General features: G+C 35.2%; 1 non-coding gene across 1 annotated transcript; it reads right to left on the minus strand.

The window, feature by feature from the left end:
• Nucleotides 1–10813: 10813 nt before the first annotated feature.
• On the minus strand, nt 10814–10975 carry LOC129255142 (U1 spliceosomal RNA). The gene has a single exon (XR_008583839.1). It is a non-coding gene; the product is annotated as a U1 spliceosomal RNA (small nuclear RNA).
• Between the last annotated feature and the right edge of the window lie 1134 nt (nt 10976–12109).

Consider the following 12109-nt stretch of genomic DNA (forward strand, 5'->3'; position numbering starts at 1 on the left):
TATTGAACATGAATTCTAAATTCTCCCCAGAATTTGCGTCTTTTTTGCGGAAAGAGAAGTTTCTCCTTCCCCTTAGTTTTCAAATATGATAATAATAAAGCGTGAATAAATGTGCAATACTCATGTGCGTATCTACAGGAATTTATTTTATTTTTACGAATGTCAGTGTTTGCACATGTATGCCTTATCGAATTCCAGCCTTAGTTAATTTTTGATTAACCATAAACTCATTATTTATAACAATCATTCATAACAGTTACATTTAAAATGCAATAGTTTTGATGATTCACAGCATCCGATTGCTTATATTGTTTCTTACAAATCAAACATCTCCAGACCATGACCATTCTACATAGGATTTTTTTTGGAATAAATACATTAAAGATTTGAATTAGGTCTGTAGTGAAAAAAAAAGAGTCCTTTGCAATTTTTAACACTTGATTGTTGTTTTGGATTAATTATGGCTGAAAATAGTTTTTGATCATTTATTTCTAAGAAGCATTCAAATAACCATGGCTTCTTTTACAAGTTTTCTCTCACTATTTTTCTTCTTTTTGACAATCATATTTCAGAATAGAAAATATGTAAATTAAATCTCTTGATTTAACTATGATGTAATATTCATTTTCAGAGGAGGCATTCACGGTCGCCTGTCAAAACTCCAAGGGAACATAATTTCCAAGGTCCCACATCGAAGCTAGCATGGGTATGCAAGACTTCCTCATATATGTGTTGAATTATGTATTGTCATGAATACATTTCCAATACCAAGTACACACACTCTTAAATAAGAAAGTAATTTTTTTCCTAAGTTGAACTTTATGAATTATATGATGATTATATTTTAGCCTTTCTCTATTTCATGATAACACAAATATGCAAATTCCCTGTGAAATTCAGCCATGCTTTGAAAGACAACCGATATATAATATAATTAGAGAGTGGGGATGCTATGTTCTGCTTCTTCTAGGTTGCTCTTTTTCTCACTTTTTGGGTCCCATTTATTCTCTCTATCTTCTCTCTCTTTCTGTCTATGCCCTTCTCTTTTTTCTATCTATCTGCCCTTCTCTGTCTATCTCTCTCCCTTGCATTTTGTGTCTATCTGATCTCTCTATCACTCTCACTCTCTCTCTCTCTCTGCCCCTCTCTACTTCCCCCCATTTTCACTTTTCATTTCCCTAGCTCTTTGTCTGCAAGCCACTTGACCAAAGGTCTTGCTAGACCCTCAGTCTGAAGTGAACCCTTCAATCACTCTGATTGTTAATGTCAATCCAGAAACCAGATCATAATAAAACTCTACTGCCATTTGATCACCGAATTTACCTCATTATTTCAAATCAGGATGAGCTCATGATATACTGGTTGGTATAAGCATGTGCATGTTTATAGTAAATAAAAAAAAAAGATCAAATGATACAGTACTTTGACCTAAGCTCCAATCATACATTATGAATTTTCTTTATACAGTCTGGTTCTCTTAAGAAGGAGAAGAAGAGACTGAACCGTCTTTCAAAGCTCGCCAAGTTCTCTGAAATGAAGCTTCCAGGGATAAAGACCACAAGAGTAACCAAGATAGATCTTTAGACCTTGATGCTAGCAGCTCCTGGAATCGGATCTTTCCCAAGTTCCTGTATATCAGTTGAGATCTCCTTACTTGTTTTTCCGCCAAGTTTGGTCCAAGAAGGAAATAAAATGAAGAGACTGATCGAGAATCCTTCAAAGTCTAGCAAGTTCTTTGGAAAAAAAATCTTTCAGGTATAAAGGCCATAACAGAGTAACCACGAAAGACCTCTAGACCTTGATGCTAACTACTCTTGGCATCAAACAAGCTTTCCTAGATATCAAGGTGTATAAAGAAGGATAGGAAGGTGAAGAGACTAAAGAAAGGCTACAAATTCCTTCAAACACAGCCTACAAGCGTGAAAACCTTGAGCAATGATGTTAAATATTCCTGATATCAAGCCTCTTCCAGGTCGCATACATTCGTAATTCCGAAGATTCGTTATTCCGAAGGTTCGGATATTCCGAAGGTTCGTTATTCCGAAGGTTCGTATTTCCGAAGGTTCGTAATTCCGAAGGTTCGTTAGTCCGAAAATGAAATGAGGTTCGTAATTCCGAAGGTTCGTTAGTCCGAAAACGAAGTGAGGTTCGTAATTCCGAAGGTTTGTTAATCCGAAAGAGAAATGAGGTTCGTAATTCCGAAGGTTCGTTAGTCCGAAAACTAAATGATTAACTAACCTTATTTCGTTTTCGGACTAACGAACCTTCGGAACAACAAACCTTATTTCGTTTTCGGATTAACGAACCTTCGGAACATCGAACCTTATTTCGTTTTCGGATTATCGAACCTTCGGAATAACGCCACAAATGTTCGGATTAACGAACCCTTTTACGTTTTCGGATTAACAAACATCGAGGTATAGGCAATTTACGTGTTTCGGAATTACGAACCTTCGGAATAAAGAACCTTCGGAATTACGAAGTGTAACCTTCCAGGTATACATGTAGATGTTACATGTAGTTGATTTCCCAAGACTATTTTTTCTCAAGTTAAGTTCATCCCATAAGGAAACAATGACCCTTAAAGGACAAGTCCACCCCAACAAAAAGTTGATTTGAATAAAAAGAGAAAAATCCAACAAGCATAACACTGAAAATTTCATCAAAATTGGATGTAAAATAAGAAAGTTATGGCATTTTAAAGTTTTGCTTAATTTCACAAAACAGTTGCACATCCTGGTCGGTATGCACATGAGGAGTCTGATGACGTCATCCACTCACTATTTCTTTTGCATTTTATTGTGAGAAATATGAAATGTTCAAATTTTCTCCTCATTGTCAAGTAAAACAATGATTAATTCCTCCATGAATATGTGGAATTAGCATTGTTTAATACTAAATGGTTCACTCAAGTTGGTCCTTATTTTCAAATCTGTAAAAAATGAAAGATATTTAGATTGTATAATTCAAACAGTAAAAAACAAAAGAAAAAGTGAGTGAGGGGCATCATCGACTGTCTCATTTGCATGTCGCTGAGTTGTGCATATCACTGTTTTGTGAAAAATAAGCGAAGCTTTAAAATGTCATAACTTTTGATGAAATTTTCAGTGGGATGCTAGTTTGATTTTTCACTATTTATTCAAATCAACATTTTTCTTGGGTGGACTTGACCTTTAAAGCACAGAATTTGCCAGACTGTCTGAAATCACTCTTTCAGCAGTAAGAACCATCAGAGTCATTAGACAACCATTTTGATTGGTTGATAGTGGATTAAATAGAACATATGTACATGCAACTGCTTATTTGATTGGCAATACTAAGTTTTGCAATTGATTGCAAATTTTGTGCAACGGATCCCGTAATAAAGACATCATTGTTCACCCCATGCGAAAATGCAGATTTGAATAAAAATAAAAAGTCAAAACAAGCATAATGCTCAAAATCTCATAAATTTTAGAATACATTTGTATGCTTATATAATATTTCAATCTTTTAAGATTTTATTCATAAAACATGTATCAGTATAAGAAGACGCCAATTTTCAACAATGAATGTTTTGATTGCGACTTGTATTATGATGAATTGACACAATATTTGTTGGTTTTGATTTATTGTGGATGCATTTATCAAGATTAAATACGTATATCCTTCAAGGAAAGCATTTGGTTTTGTTCTCCATTATTAATGATGTTTTTTCAAAATGAAGCAGAGAGTGGTATTGGTAAATATCCCAATTGAAATGAAAAAAAATCACAGAATTCAGGATGAACATGTAGTTATCAGAATTGTGCGGAAAACTGTTTTTTTTTAATAGAAAACAAATCAGAAAATGCATTGAGAATCATCATAATCCATACAAACAAAACTGCACAAGTGAGAAAATCTACATGTGATCGACCATGTATTTATATGCCAAGCTTTACATGAAACTGAAGTGTTTCTAAAAATTTTACTACATGTATTTACAACTGCTTTATCACATGATTTGTACATATCAGAACAACACGGAATGTGGTGCTTAGAGCACCAAAGAACACTGTATTTACATTTTAGAAAATGGAAAACTGGGGTTATAGGTTAAAAAAAAACCATGTTAAATGGGAAAAGTATAAACCCTCGATACACTTGCATAGAGTGACATCGTTGATATAACGATAGAGCTCATGCTACTGTAACAGTTGAAAGATTGTAATCGAACTATATGAAATATGAGAGGCCTTGGAAGTTACTTTAAAATAATTATTTAGAAATGAGAGAGAGAGAAAGAAGGGAGGGTGTGATGATATACAAAGGGACAGAGAGATAGGATGAATTAATAGATAGAGGAGAGAGAAATTGAGAGGGGTGGAAAGGAGAGATGGTTATCAAGCTGTGGTAGTATCGGGAACTGTTAACTTGATATATACAGGGGGGAAGAATGAGAATGTAGAGATAGGGGACAGCGAAGAAGATAGATAAAAGCAAGAAAGGGAAGAGATAGAGAAGAGGAAAGGAGAGATGAGATTTTAAGAAACGAGGAAAATAGGAGCCGATGAAGCTATGGAAGGGGTTGACTGAGAAAGACATTCAAGGATCGATACGTTGGAAACGGAATCCTCCCCCAAATGTAAAAAAGGTATACATGATAAAAAGAGGCGTTAAGAAGGCTGTGTTTAACGGAGATTGGAATGTAATGGGGATCTGGAAACCAGAAGCGGAAAATTAATCTTGAAAATATTCATTTTAGTCCTCAATTGAAAATGATAATTAGGGATAGCCTATTGACAAGGGCCTTGTCATTGGGTCAACTTTGGGATTGACCAAGGAGATTTAGAGGTGGGAGTAGCAGAAAAATATTTATTTTTTATTTTTTTTTTCATTTTAGAAAAAAAAATAGCGATTTGTATTTCACACTTGTTTAACCATAATTTTTTTATATCCAGTTCTATCATATTCTAGCCTCATTATGTCCAATGCCACCCAGTAGACAAACTGGAATGCACATTTTTACCTTATGCTTTGTAATGCTTAGTAAATCCAACCCATCCCAAACCTGCAATGAACGGTCGTGAATTATTTTGCCAATCTGCCATGAGCAAAATTCCATTCAAACAATTACCCAACTACATTTAGCCGAATTCTGAAGAATGCATGCCAAAGGTATTCATGAAGAAAAGGAGTATACTCTCTAAAAAAAAAGGGTTTACCCAATATTGGTTAAAATGGGAACATGCATGCTGGTTGGATAAAATTTTACGCAGTGTTTTAGAGTGTATGGAGCAGCCCCCCCCCCAAGTCCTTTCTCAGGGGAGTGTTTCATCAACATTTTTGTCCGACAAGTCAGGGCTGACAACTTTCCTTGATTATGATTGGCTGAAAGGCACTGTTACCATAGTAACTGTCCGATAAAACAATACTTGTTGGATAAAACGTCTGATAAGTCCTTTCATGCTCCCCAGAATGTCATTTACTGTCCATTTCGTAATTTTCTCATCACACTTCCGTCTCATTGCTGCCATGCCTGCCATTAGAATGCAACTTTGTATCTAGAGGGATTTCTCTCCGAATCATCGTAAACAGTTGGATGACCATTAACTGACATTATTTACTTACCCTCAGGAGTTTAAAATGACCGAGTCACCGCATATATTGTAACCGAATGATAAGTAAACGATGGATGACATACCTCCCAAGAATTGATTTTTAAGACATAGCATTCCCTATAGATTTTAGTAACTCAGAGGCACTAAGCTCAAGCAAGCGTTAATGAATGCGACACAATAAATTTCGTTTTTTGTTATTGCCTATGATTTAGTTCCAAAGTTTTATAATATAATTCAAGACTAAGCATGATGGTATGTGTAAATTGTTCAATACACAACCGGGAGAGGCTCAAGTAATTCATCGTTAAAATTCGGCAACCCCCCCCCCTTTTTTTTTTACAGTAGAATTAGCACCCATAAACACTCATTTATTTTTTGAAAGATGACGATGTTATGAGTTGTGATGGAAAAGGGGACCATTTTCAAACTTTTTTTTCCTGGACGCTGGTTTGTGGCAGGAGTGACCCCTCGTGAACAAACTATTCTTCAATAGACTTGAACATGGGTTGGGGATCAAATGTGGTGATCGATTTTCGAGTGAGAGCAGCTGTTACTTGTTACCCGGTAGCAGTGGCGTACCTAAAAAAAACTCGTCAGGAGGGAGGGTGTTGTATTATTAGATATCAGAGACGTTGTTTAGTCCAAAATCATTTGGAATCAACTTTATGTGGTATTTATTCACGCTTGGATTAATGATGAAATATTTAGAATATCAAACTCATCTTGCGCCAACGTAAATGCGTAGATTTATATGCCGTCATTCTTTCAGAACAAAAGGGGAAAACATTCTCCCTCTCGCTTGTTCATTGAAACGGATGATAAAAATATATATATTATTTATACATGCACCTGCACTTATACAAGCATTCCACAGTGAACATGAATGTAGAATTACACATTTCCCATAAATGGTCAACTGGAATTTATGATGAAAACCGATCGAGTCATCGATCAATCTAAATGTTTATTAATGCCCCCTACTCCCTTCGTGGCATTATGCTAGAGAGTACCTTTCATTTTTTTAAGTCAGTGGGTATAATTTCTATGAAAGTTCGTCATGTATCAATAACTTGAAGAAAAAAAATTGACTTCAATTCCACACAATAATACGCCCTAAAACAGAAATGGTCAATGGTTGCATCAAAGAATGGCAGGATTCTTTATAGGCATTACTTTATTTAGACGAAAGGTGTCTTTGCACCCACTGAAATGATAGGGAGTTTTCGCAACACTACGCAGACGCTTTCGAGAACGTAGATAATATATTGTAAAAAAATCCCTACATGGCAAAGCAGTTTTTACAGAAAGTTGGTGAATCAAAACAGCAGTATCATCCGTGAGTCTGGACAACGACACATTCGCAATTCTTCGTCATCTCCGAATCTTAGGACGATCTGCTGTCCCGGTTCACCGAATTTCGACAAAGACCTCTCAGCTGCCGAATGTGGTTTGACGGGGAATTTTCAATCGATTTATTTTGTTGTAGAATCCGTCCCGGTGCAATTATGAAAACCCCGCTGTCTTACGTTGTGAAGAAATACAACATATAAATGCTAACAGAATGATGATTAGGGATATAATTCAGCTCTCTCATACGATGTATAATATTCTACCATGCAGGCTTGATAGCTATTATTAAAACAAATAGATGCAAACATTTGTTTAAAACTAAATTGTTTGTATCATTGGCTGATAGGTATACTTAAAGGTTAGCCATGTCTTCGCCACCTCGTTCACGGGATGACGCCGTGAACCTTGAACATTTATAGACAACAGCAAAGATGGGGAAGATCTCTTTAAAAATCAATAAAACATTCATCTTTATGGATGAGTAGAAGTATTTATCCTCTAATGGAATGAAACGTCTGTCACCTGCCAACAAAATCAACATTTTCTCTATTCTTGCTGGAAGCGACACCTGTCGTAATAAAGGGCAATTAAAGCTCGATATTCGAACATTTTGGTGAGGTGTCCTTCCTGTGATAAAATCGAATCCAAAGGTCATGCTTCACGCTGTGTCGGAGTCATGTGAACTATTCAGAATTGATGTTTCTCTGATGTTTTGCAAGAATTTGTAAAATGAATAATATAGAAACGTGGAAAAGGGCGTTGTCACCCGTTGTCTCAATAATTGTGAAAAACTATGGGTTATGAGGTATCTGCTTCCATGAATTTATACAAGCGTTTGCTGTTAAGATTGCAGAAAATAAAAGAAGTTTTTGTATTTGTATGACGGATTTTTTTTCAATGGTTAAGTTGCCGTGTTAATGCTAATTGATATTTTAGTATCCAACGTTCTGTAAAATGGGGAAAAGCTGAAATTACTATCCTAACTGTTCTTTTTATACAGTGCTCTGAATGAAATAGTTTTCATTCTCCTTATCCTAATAACACTGAAAAATATGTTACCAGCTGAGTAATGAAATAAAATAATTGGATCAAATTCCGATGTGAGGAAACCATCATCATTTTTAATTCCTTGTAAAAAATGCTAGTAAACTTTGAATTCACCTTCAAATCGGAGCTACATCAAGATGGAACGAGCAATTCATTCATCTGACGACAATCATCTTGGAATGTGATGATGACCTTGTCTGATATTTTAAATAACACTTGAAACAATGAAATGACGCTTCCCGCCAATATTTGGAGTACAATGGAAAACAGTTTGGAAGATGGCGCCGAAAGCTGACGTCATATAGATCTTGAGGAAATTTATCAACATTATCTGAGTGTGGACAGCTTTCTAATGTGTGCATCATAAAGAACTAAATAATAAGACATGCAATTCAGATGAGTTTATCAAAACAGAATATCGGCATTATTATTAGGAAACTTATTCCAAAAATATACACACTAAGAAATAAAGGTTCAAAATTGAACCCCGAAAGGTTGATGCAAAATTAGCACCCTATGGGTTCAAAAATTGAAACCCTGATTGGGTTAAAAATTGAACCCCTGGTTGGGGTTCATTTTTGCACCCTGCAGGTTCAAAACTGCACCCCTAAATTTTAAATTGAACCCCTAGGGGTGCAGTTTTGAACCCGCATGGTGCAAAAATGAACCCCAACAAGGGTTTCAATTTTTGAACCCATAGGGTGCTGATTTTGCATCAATATTTCGGGGTTCAATTTTTAACCTTTATTTCTTAGTGTGTAGCATGCACCAGAAAAGACCCTAAGCTATCTTTAGTAAATGCCGTGGCACTAGGAAGCGGGATTACTGGGGTTGCTGAAGTACCCCCAAGATTTTTCTGGGGTACACACCATAGGCAGCTCCCCTGATAATCAGGTTGGTATGCTAATATGTAAACATTTAACCCAAATGTCCTTCATTTTCCCCTATCCTTTTCCTTTCAAATTGTGCTACGCCCTTAAAAGAAATATTTGACGCTTCCATGTAATTTAATGATTTAAGTTTAATAACCATTATCAAATTGCACGCAACATGTTAAGAATAGAAGTAAGGATCTGAATATTGATGAATTTCACAATAATTTTACTGACGTCGTAGATTAATAATGTTTAATTATATTGATTTAAATTTGACATGCATGTTAATTTATATTTGAATCACTTAACGAATATGTATATCATTTATTCAATGTTGAATTTTGTTCATGCTTTTATTTAAATTGAATTAATTTATCTTTTATTTATTGTATTATGCTGAAGAATGGAAATAAATTGAATTGAATTGAATTATAATGACAAAAGCGTTTCAACGATTAAAGCTTACTCGCATCCTGTTATACGGTCAACCTTTCTTTTATTGGTTATCATCATACTTGGGCCAATTATACGTTGCTCTCTTTAAAGGAGAATGAAACTCTTGGAGCAAGTTAGCTTTTGTGAAAGCAGAAAAATCAAAGAATAAGATCAACAAAAGTTTGAGTAAAATAGGACTAGCAATAGAAGAGTTATGAGCATTTGAATGTCGTGATCACTAATGCTATGGAGATCCTCGCATTGGCAATGCGACCAAGATCTATGATGTCACAGATGAACAACTCTCCCCTTTTGGACACTGAAAATATACCCCAAAACATCTCTTTTTGCTCATTCTAATCATATGACAAACGATTCATCAATGATATAATGTTGTGAAACCTCTGTATTTGTCCTCTCATAAAGAGAACACCTCACCTTGTGATAGACTCTGTAAAAGTGTGAATATAAGTGAAATAAGTACTAAAGTAATGAGGGAGTTGTACGTGTGTGACATCACAGATCTTGGTCGCATTGCCAATGGGAGGATCTACATGGCATTAGTGATCTCAATATTCAAATGCTCATAACTTTATTATTCTTTTAATCTTCCTCAAACTTTCAACAATATGTTTTTTTCTATTTTTCTCTTTGATATGGATTCAGCTGGTTTCAAGGGTTTCATTCTCCTTTAATATCTCGTTCCATCATGTCCATGGGCTCTAGTTTGTAGTAAACCCTGAATCTTTCGTCCCATTTTAGAATGAAATATGTGATGCTTCATATCTCAATAAAGTTACCATGATTATTTATTTCCATATCAAACGATAAAAAGAAAATACACTACAAAGGTGAAACCAGTTCAGGCATTGAATTAGTAGTCAACAGCCTGGACGCCATCCATGGGAAATACCATGCACCTGGATTTTTTTTTCTTTTTTGAAGATCGGTGACGAAAAATTTGGTTGGTCCAAGCTGACGCTTTAAACGAGTCATTTATTTTTTAGTTTAGAAGCATAATGCAACTTTTAACCACTAACTAATGTTCATATGGAAAACGAAATAACGATGCACCAATAGGTTTTAAAAGTTGCAATATGTATTGTTTAGAAGGATTAACTTGAAAGATGTTTTGCAGACGTTACTTTAATGAGAAAACTATTTTAAATGTGCTTTTTATCGGAAACTTGCGACCAAGTAAAATGAGAATGCCAATCAGCCGGGAAAACAATCTTTCAAAATTGTATATAAATCTGTAAAAACTTATCAAAGTATATTTCGACATACATTTCGCACTAAAGGAATATACTATTATTGTTACGCTGATTAAAACCCGAGCTTTTATTAAAGGGATAGCAATCCCATTCCAAAAAGAAATCAAGAATCCAATGGTTCGAAAATTCATGCATATAGACCTAATACCTGAAATGGTTGAAATGAACAAAATTAAGAGATGAATTAATTCTTAAAACCATGGAATCATTTGTTGTCATTCTATTATCTTTCTTTGCATTGGTTGAATTGTAGGAGATAGCGCGAACGCAGATCTCCGCTATCATAAATTGTACGCCCGAGTTCCCCACGTTTGGGGGAATCGCAAGGTTCAGCAAGCCGGAGTGCAATGGCAAGCCTCGCCCTGGGGGTGCATCCTTCTTGATCAATGCGACCCCTGCGCCAGGTAAGTATGCTCTCCATTCATCGGTCACCGTACTTGATCAAATCTTATCTGCGATATAAAGCAGTTAATCATCTCACTCTACAAAGAGAAAACAGTCACATGATTTGATGGGTCTGTAGAATTTTTGTCAAATTTTGAGAATTAGAAACCTCAAATCTCTGTGTTACTCTCTGGAGCGAAATTAATGACGTATTCATGTAATTTAATGATTTAAGTTTAATAACCAGTACAAAATTGCAGGCAAAATCTGAAAAAGTAAGGATATGAATATTCATGAACTTGACAATAACTCTACTGACGTCGTAGATTATAATGACAAAAGCGTTACAACGATGAAAGCTTACTCGCATCCTGTTATAGGGTCAACCTTTCTTTTATTGGTCGTCATCATACTTTGGCAAAATCATACATTGATCTATTAAATATTTCGTAACAAAGATCTGTAGTTTGTAGCAGACCCTGAATCTTTTGTCCCATTTTAGAATGAAATGTGTGATGCTTTAATATCTCAATAAAGTTACCATGATTATATCTTTCCATATTAAGCGAAAAAAAAAAACACCACAAAGTTGAAACTAGCTCAGCCATTGAATCAGTCGTCAATAGCCAGAAAGTGACCCAAAGGAAATGACAATGCACCGTGATTTTTACCCATTTTTTGAAAAAAAATGTGACGAGAAAACATTGGTTGGTTCATGCTGACGCTTTAAACGAGTTATTTATTTTTAGATAAGAAGCGTAATGCAACTTTTTACCAGTAACTAATGCTCATACCGGAAACGAAACAACGATGGACCAATAGGTTTTGAAATACGCCAAGTTGCAGTATGTATTATTTGGTAGGATTACCTTAAAAGATGTTTTTACAGAGGTTGTTTCAATGAGAAAACTACTTTAGGGTGCTTTTTATCGGAAACTTGCGACCTAGTATAATGAGCGAGCCAATTAGCTGGAAAATCAATCTTTCAAATTTTAATCCAAATCTTCCAAAACTTAGCCAAGTATATTTCGACATACATTTCGCACTAAAGGAATATACTATTATTGTTACGCTGATTAAAACCCGAGCTTTTATTAAAGGGATAGCAATCCCATTCCAAAAAGAAATGAAGAATCCAATGGTTCGAAAATTCATGCATATA

The sequence above is a fragment of the Lytechinus pictus genome, chromosome 2 (genome assembly GCF_037042905.1).
Source record: "Lytechinus pictus isolate F3 Inbred chromosome 2, Lp3.0, whole genome shotgun sequence".
NCBI lineage: Eukaryota > Metazoa > Echinodermata > Echinoidea > Temnopleuroida > Toxopneustidae > Lytechinus > Lytechinus pictus.